We start from the raw sequence: 7,292 nt of genomic DNA, 5'->3' as shown, positions 1-7,292 counted from the left end.
ATTCCTCTGTCTGCCAGGGTCTTTCCCCTGGGCCTGCAGCTGATGTGTACACCCCAGGCTAAGGGGTGGCCAAGGGCAGATTTTGCCTGGTTTGTGGATGAACCATGGACGAATGGCCTGGGGCCATCACATGCACTTCCCGTAGTTGTGGCTCAGGGAGGGGCTGGGGATCCCTCTCCTCACACTGTCACATTCCAGTACCAGACTCCAGGAGGCCAAGAGTTCTAAATGCAACCTAGCCTTCCAGGTTGTTATGAAAGTATATTTGTTAACATAGGAGGCTAGAACATATTCTATTTAGAAGTTTACTAGCTTGATTTATAACTTTAATATCTAGACATGTATTATGTGGGGCCTCCATTTATACTTCTGTCTTGGGCTCCACAAATGTTAGGGGCGAGCCTATCAGAAGCACTTGATGGAGCGCCCCACAATATCACAAGTGCTTTCTCATTCGTGAAGCTCATAGCCTCCTCCTCCCATGAGGTCCTGGAAGGGACATGAACCCTAAAACTCCCAGGCTGGACCATCAGGTCCCTGAATCAGAGGCCAAATCCTAAAGCCTCAGTCAGTCCGCAGGTCCTTTCAGAGCTGGCTATCCTGGCACCAGGCAGCTGACTGTGGTAGTGGTCCCAGGAGGCTGGGGGCCTAAGGGAAAGGAAGCAGTACTTACTGAATACCTCCAGTGAGCCAGGCTCTAACAGTCTCCCCTGATCCTCAGGAACCCCCTGGGGACGGTGCTTCTGTTAGCACCCCTGATTTGCAGGTGAGTTTATAGGACTTGCCCAAGGTCACACAAGTGGCTTTGAAGCCTCATCTCTGAGCCCACAGCCTGTGCTCTTTGCACTTGAGCAATCAGAGAGAAGTGTGGGGCATTGGTGGTGGGCTGGGGACAAGCAGAGAGCAGGACACTGTTGGTCACAACTAGGGAGCCAGGTCCAGCCACCATGCATGGACTCCATGCTCTGGCTGCCAGCCCTCCCAGTGGGGTGCCCTAGGGAGGGACTGAGGGGCATCTGTGTAGCAGGCCATGTACCAAGTCTCCCCTTGGAGCCTCTTTCAGGCTCTGAGTGCCTGTCACCAGAGATGGAGGAGCTCTCTCACGTTCATGAGAGCCACAGGAGCCTAAGGCAGCCAGGAAATGAGCACCTGAAATAGGAGGGAAGATTAGGAATTTACCCAGCCACAAGGGTAATGTGGCGGGTAATGTCCAGCAATGTGCAGGAGTCAGGTAACGTAATTGCCTGGCCCCTCCACACTCTACTTACGTCAGGAATCTCACTAGACTCACCACTGTGTAGCCTTGGGTGAGTCACTGCACCTCACACGGCCTTGGCTTCCACAACAGTGTCTTCTCCATGAGGCTTTATGAGGGTCACACCAGCTAGGGAACAACCAGCTCTGGGTGGGCCTGGCACCTGCTCACACTGTGGGGGCGGGGCGGGGAGAGGGAGGAGAAGGGGGACAGCTATTAATAAAGGTTACTTTTCTCTGAAGTTAACAAAGGTAGTTTCGGTTTTTAGAAAAGAGGAAGTAGGTGGATTCCTGAGAAATTGTAGACCAGAAGGGAAAAATTCAGCCCCAGTCATCGTCTAGTTTCCACAATTCAGTATGTGTGGTTCAGGTAAGCCCAGAAAGGGAAGCGGTGACCAGAAACAAGCTATCAAAGCCAGCTCCTGTCCCCTGAATTATCCACCCCAGCCCCACCTCCGCCTCTGCCTCCACCCCCAGACATCCATTCTCTCCTGGGACCTTTGGCTCTGGCCCTGGAGAAGGCATTGAGCACCTGGAGGCCCTCCTAGGCAGGGAACAGTTGGGGTCAGGTCACACTCAGCAAAGACTCCTCAGCATCCAACGCCTGCTGAGCAGCACCCAGAAGCCCCTGCATGGCTGGCTGGTCTCCACAGTAAGACCTCAGCCTCTCTCTCAGATATCATGAGTCTTCCCTGCCTCTGTGTCTTTGCCCAGGCCACCCTCCTGCCCTGCCCACCCTTCTAATCCACCTCTGTGTCTACAGGGTTGCCCCACGTAAAAGCCTTTCTATTTGGGGGCCCTCCGAGAGAAGCCAGGTTTAGGCCTAAAGTCAAGGCCAGGCTGAGAGAAGAGCCTATATCCTCACGCTCAGGAAATTTTTTTAAAAGATGCCCCTGCTTTCATATGTTTTCTTACCACAGAGGAAACAACCATCATGTTATCTATAAAAGATAACTTTCCTCCACTTCTGCCTTTGTCCCTCCCTTCGCTCTGTCCATGTTCCCTTCCCTCAGTCCTCTCTCCTCCCTCCTCAGGACTCAAGAGCCAGAGTGGAGCAGAGGTTCACCTCAGCCGTGTCACAAAGAGGCTCAAGGGAACTTGTGACATTTACCTTTGTCTCTCCTGAGTTCCAACCTTCCCCTACCTGCTGCTGCCTCTTGGTGTCAAACCCTCTGCTGCCCACATCCTTCCCATCTTACAGGAACCCTCTCAGCATCCCCTAAGCTCCATCTCCAGCCTCTGCCCAGCATCTACAGATCACCACCCACCGTCCCTTAATCTCTGAGATCTGACCGCTGCCCCAGCACTCCACCAGGCTCATTGGCAGCCTCTTCACTGTTACCCCACGTCACTTCACTGTCCACTTCTGACCCGACTCCTCAGCATTGCTCTATACTGCTTGACCACTCACTCTCACTTCCTATAACGTGCTCCCTCTCTGCTGCTGAGATGTGCACTGAGACGTACACCTTGAGCGGTCCTCCAACTGGCCCCTTTTTGGTTCTTCCTCCTCCTCCAGATGCCATCTTTAAATGAGCCCCTACCCAGAGCTCTGTCCTGGGCCTTTTCCTCTGGCTCCCCTCCTCCCAAAAAGACAGACCTCTCCCACCACCAGCTTTCCCTCCTCCTGCGTCCTCAAGGCTCCAGACCAGAAGATAATCCTCATGCCTACTGGACACCACCTCCAGGATGACCCTTGGGCACTCACACCTTATGATCTCCCCAGAGCCTGCCCTCCCCTTTCTCTCCCTCATTGTTGGCTCAGATGCTGAAACCAAGCACCACCTTTCCCCCGCTCCCTCCTGATCTCACCCAGTCTCAAGGCATTAAATGCCTTTTATGCCGTTGACACCCAAATGGGCACCCCACCATCCCCTTCCAGACATCTCCCCAGTTGCCTGCTCTTCACTTGAGACCTAACAAACTTCTCAGATGTTCCAGCTCCTGCTCCTCAGCCTAATGCCCTTCCCCAAGTATCTGCAAGGCTCACCCCTCACCCTCTTATCTTCATTCAAAGTCACCTTCTTGGTGAGGCTTATCCTAACCACCCCATTTAAAACTTTAGAAGCTCCTTAACCAGGACCACCAATCGCCCTTACCTTTATTTTATTTTTCCACAGTTCTAACAGACTATGTAATTAAAATGCTTATTGTGTTTATTATTTATTGTTCATCTCCACCAGCTAGAATAACACCTCCTGAAGGTCACAGATATTTGTCTGTCTTGATGATGGAGTCACGCCCATTTCTGGAACAGAGCCTGGCAACCGGAAAGTACTTGGTGATTTTGCTATGTGAGTGAATGAATGAATCTTGGGCTCTTTTCCTTTCACAGCAGCCACATCTTACTCACCGTCAAGTCTTGTTTCCACATCCTGAGTTCTGAGTCCTCATCCCAAAAGCCACTGCTTTCCCTCCAGGCCCTCGTTACTTCTCTTCTGGGTTGTTACAACAGCCTCCTGATGTTCCCTTGCCTCCAGCCGACCCCTCCAGGATAACTCCCTCCAGCCACCACTCTGAGAGGCAGGATAACAAAATGATTGAGTTGTGGGCTCAGAAGCCAGACTGGTTATGTTCTTTCTCTGGCTGTGTGACTTTGTGCTGGTTCCCTAACCTGTCTGTGCTCCATTCTCTCATTTGTAAACTCATGATGATGAAAGTACCTCCTTCATGGGGTCTGAAGTTCTTGAGAGGTTTAATGAGACAACACACATAAAGCACAGTGTGCGTGTGGTTATTGTTTTACAGTTGTCAGATCTTGTGACCAGACAAAGCAAATCAGCACCTGCTGAACACTGTCGCTTGGCTCCCAGTAGTTTTCAGTTTCTTCTCTGATCTCAGGGGCCCTCCCAAGCTGGTCTCCACCTCACCAATCTGGCACCATTCCTTCACTCTGGTCACTGAACTCTCTAATCTCCTGAGCACGTCACATTGCTTCCGATCCGGCCTGGGCATGAGCCACTCTCTGCTCTTCATAGACTTGCACTTGCTTTTTGACTTGACAAAATTCCCCAGAGCTTTTTTGCACATTCATACACATAAAGCTTCCATATTCTTTTTTACTACCGTGTAGTATTCCATCATGGGGACATACCGGACTAAGCTAGTCCCATGCGAATGGGTAGCAAGGGTGTTTCCGATCTTTTGCTGTCACAACAGTGCTGCGATGAACGCTCTTGTACTTATGTCACATGCATGCAGATGTTGCTGTAGGACCGACTCCCAGAAGTGGGATTGCTGGGTCAAAGGTAACTAACAAGGTTTAATGTACCGCTTTCTCATAGTTTTGCCAATCCCGTGTGCATCCCAGCAGAGTTGGGATCTGGACCTAGGACTGAATGACTCCTTCTCACTGTATAGGGCCTGAGCCCGTGGAGGGACCGAGGGAAGCTGTGAGGAGCTAGCCCAGGCTATACCACTGCTCAGATGGCTCCTACGGGCCCTTACAGAGGCAGAGCTGAGTCAGCTGCCATCAGCCACAGGGTGAGGCTGCCCATGCCAGCCTCATGCACAAGGCCTCCCTACACAGATGGTCGGGGCTCAGAAGGATCCCAGCTATCCTCCACAGTGCTGGCTTCAAGAAAAGTTCCTACTCCTTCCTTGAGCGCTCAGAGTCCTTTGTGAGCCGCCCTGCCTACCCACTGCCCACCTGTCCCCACTCATCCACTCCTTTTCAGTCAATCACATGGCAACACTTTCTGTTCCCCTCTTGGTCATTTTGCTCTCTACCTCTGTGCCTCTGATGATGCAGTTTCCCTCTTTACCCAGCTAACTCCTATTTGTCCACAAAGACAGAATGCAAGAATCACTTTGGCCAGCTAAGGTAGTACCTACTGTACTAACAGCACCTCATTGGTTTTCAAGTCCCTCTCTCTGGGTTCGTCCCACAGGCATGGATAATGTTCTGATATCTGTCCTCACAGAGGCTTAGACTTGGGCAGCTAAGTCGTCCCAGGGAGTTTCCAAAATCCCTCACCCCACAGTGCCACAACACTAGGGCAGCCCCAAGGAAAAGCCAGTCCCTCAGAGGCCCGTTGCTAAAGATCTAAAAATTGCCCCTGAAGCCCCATGGGAGCTCTATGGTGGGGAAGTGAGGTCTTTGGGTGGCCAGAGTGGCGAGAAGCACTTCGAGGATATCATCTTTTGGACTTCCCCCCATGTTTCTAGTTTTACTTACATTTCTTCACAGTAGCTGTTGGGACAGGCCTGGGGCTGCCTGTGAACAAGATCAAAAGCTACTATCAGCTTGGTGAGCTGAGCTCTGAGATGAGGAAATAAGAAGGTGTGGGGGAGGTGTGCGATAAGAGGGCAGGTGGTGAGCTTGAGAGGTAGTATGGCTCCCAGAGCCAGCTGCCTGCTTGGGCCCCCAGAAGGAGCCATCTGGGCAAGGGTGGGGCAGGGGAGAATCAAGGCAGGCCTGAGGTCTCTCTGTCAGTGCCCAGAGCCCCTGAAGGATGCACCCCTGCCTTGGAGAGACCCAAGTGAACCAAAAACATGAAAGTAGCCCCGGACACTTCCTCCACAGGGCCACAGAGTCCCCTGACACGCCCAGCAGTGGTCCAGGCCTCAAATTGGGACCATCTTTGGTAAATCTGGGGCCTGATCTCTGAGCTCACAGCCCATGGTGGAATAGAAAGTGTTCCTCCGGGCTCAAGCAGGGTTTGGGGCTGCCAGCCCACCCACTTGAGAACCCTGGTCAAGCTGGTCCCTCTTCTCGGCACCCTCTTTGGTGTCACCACCACTACATATTCCAGTGCCCTGAGCACACTGGTCACAGGAAGATCAAGGACTCTCCTGCTGTCCGGGAAGACAGGGAGCTGCATCACATCCTGTCCCCATACACTCACAGCACCTGATATGGCCAGGGACTTACCCTGAGGCCCTAAGAGTCACTGAGAATGTGTGAGTAAGGAGGTGAGCATACTTCAACTTAGTCCTAGAAAGTATGAGTTCATTGAATAAATATTCCGCGAACCTACTTTTGGGGCCAGTCATCACCCACTGAAAGCTCCAAGCTCCGAGATATGAAAGCAGGAGAGCCGTCGACATTGTTGGGCAGCCAGGCCCGGCTCTAGCTCACCCCTATCCAGCCAAGCTTTAGCCTCTTCCTTTGGACTGGGAGACCTGGTGGGAACAGGAGGGCAGGCTGAGAAAGGTGGCTAACCAGCTGATGTTGGGCTCATTCCCCCACCCTCACCCCCTAGGGATCAAGATGGGTTTGACTAGGAGTCACTCCACCCCCAACCGAATTCACTCCCAACCGCAGGGTCTCAGGGGGCAAGTGAGGTAGAACTGAAACTGGGCAGAAGAGAAATCGGTCGGAGTAAGCCCCATGGGCCTCTACCACTTACCCCTCCCCACCATACACCCTGCCCAGAGCCCCCTTCCCCCAGCTTGGGAAAATCTTTGACGCTTGGCTTTCTCCTGCCTAGGCACCTCCCCTTCCTTATCCCCAGCCTCATGCTACCGCAGGCCTCACTCCATTAGAGCTAAAAGCACCCCAGGCTGGGGTCTGGAGATCAGGGCTCTGGCCTTCTAGAGTGACCTTGGGCAAATCGTTCCCCCTCTGAGCCTCAGTTTCCTCATCTGGCTTAGGCTGCTGGAATGTGTTCTGGAGAAGAGGACTCAACACAAAGGAACAGGCTCTAATGGGTGAATTTCAGGCAAGGATGGCACTTTTCAGATGGCAACGCTTAGGTACCTTGACCACTACCCCTCCCGGGGACCCGGGTGTTAGGAAGGGTGCAAGAGCAGGAACCAGGGGCCACAGCATAAATGTTGCCTCCTCTGAAGCCTGCCCTACATCCTTCTCAGATAAGACTTCCATTACTCATCCTTCTCTCCACTCATCACCAGCTGCCACTGTTTTCTGTCTATGTCGCCAGAGCAGTCTGAGTCTCATTCCTTCTTCTTCCCCTACCCCAAGCACTGTCCTCAAACCAAGTACGTATACAAAAAAATGTGTGTTGAAAGAATAAAAGCACAGAAAATAACAAGTATTGGTGAGGAGGTGGAGAAATCGCAAACACATGCTAGTG

At 52.4% G+C, this 7,292-nt stretch overlaps 1 long non-coding RNA gene across 1 annotated transcript; it reads right to left on the bottom strand.

The window, feature by feature from the left end:
* Positions 1-1,040: 1,040 nt before the first annotated feature.
* On the bottom strand, positions 1,041-6,654 carry LOC120597803 (uncharacterized). Its single transcript, XR_005651454.1, has 4 exons — positions 6,234-6,654; positions 5,432-5,470; positions 3,608-3,770; positions 1,041-1,427 (listed from the first exon to the last, which is right to left on the bottom strand). It is a non-coding gene; the product is annotated as an uncharacterized LOC120597803 (long non-coding RNA).
* Between the last annotated feature and the right edge of the window lie 638 nt (positions 6,655-7,292).

This window comes from Pteropus medius, unplaced genomic scaffold (genome assembly GCF_902729225.1).
Source record: "Pteropus medius unplaced genomic scaffold, Ma_sr-lr_union100, whole genome shotgun sequence".
In the NCBI taxonomy this organism is placed as follows: Eukaryota; Metazoa; Chordata; class Mammalia; order Chiroptera; family Pteropodidae; genus Pteropus; species Pteropus medius.
The sequence above is the reverse complement of the archived record's forward strand: the minus strand, read 5'-3'. Positions and strand labels throughout refer to the sequence as shown.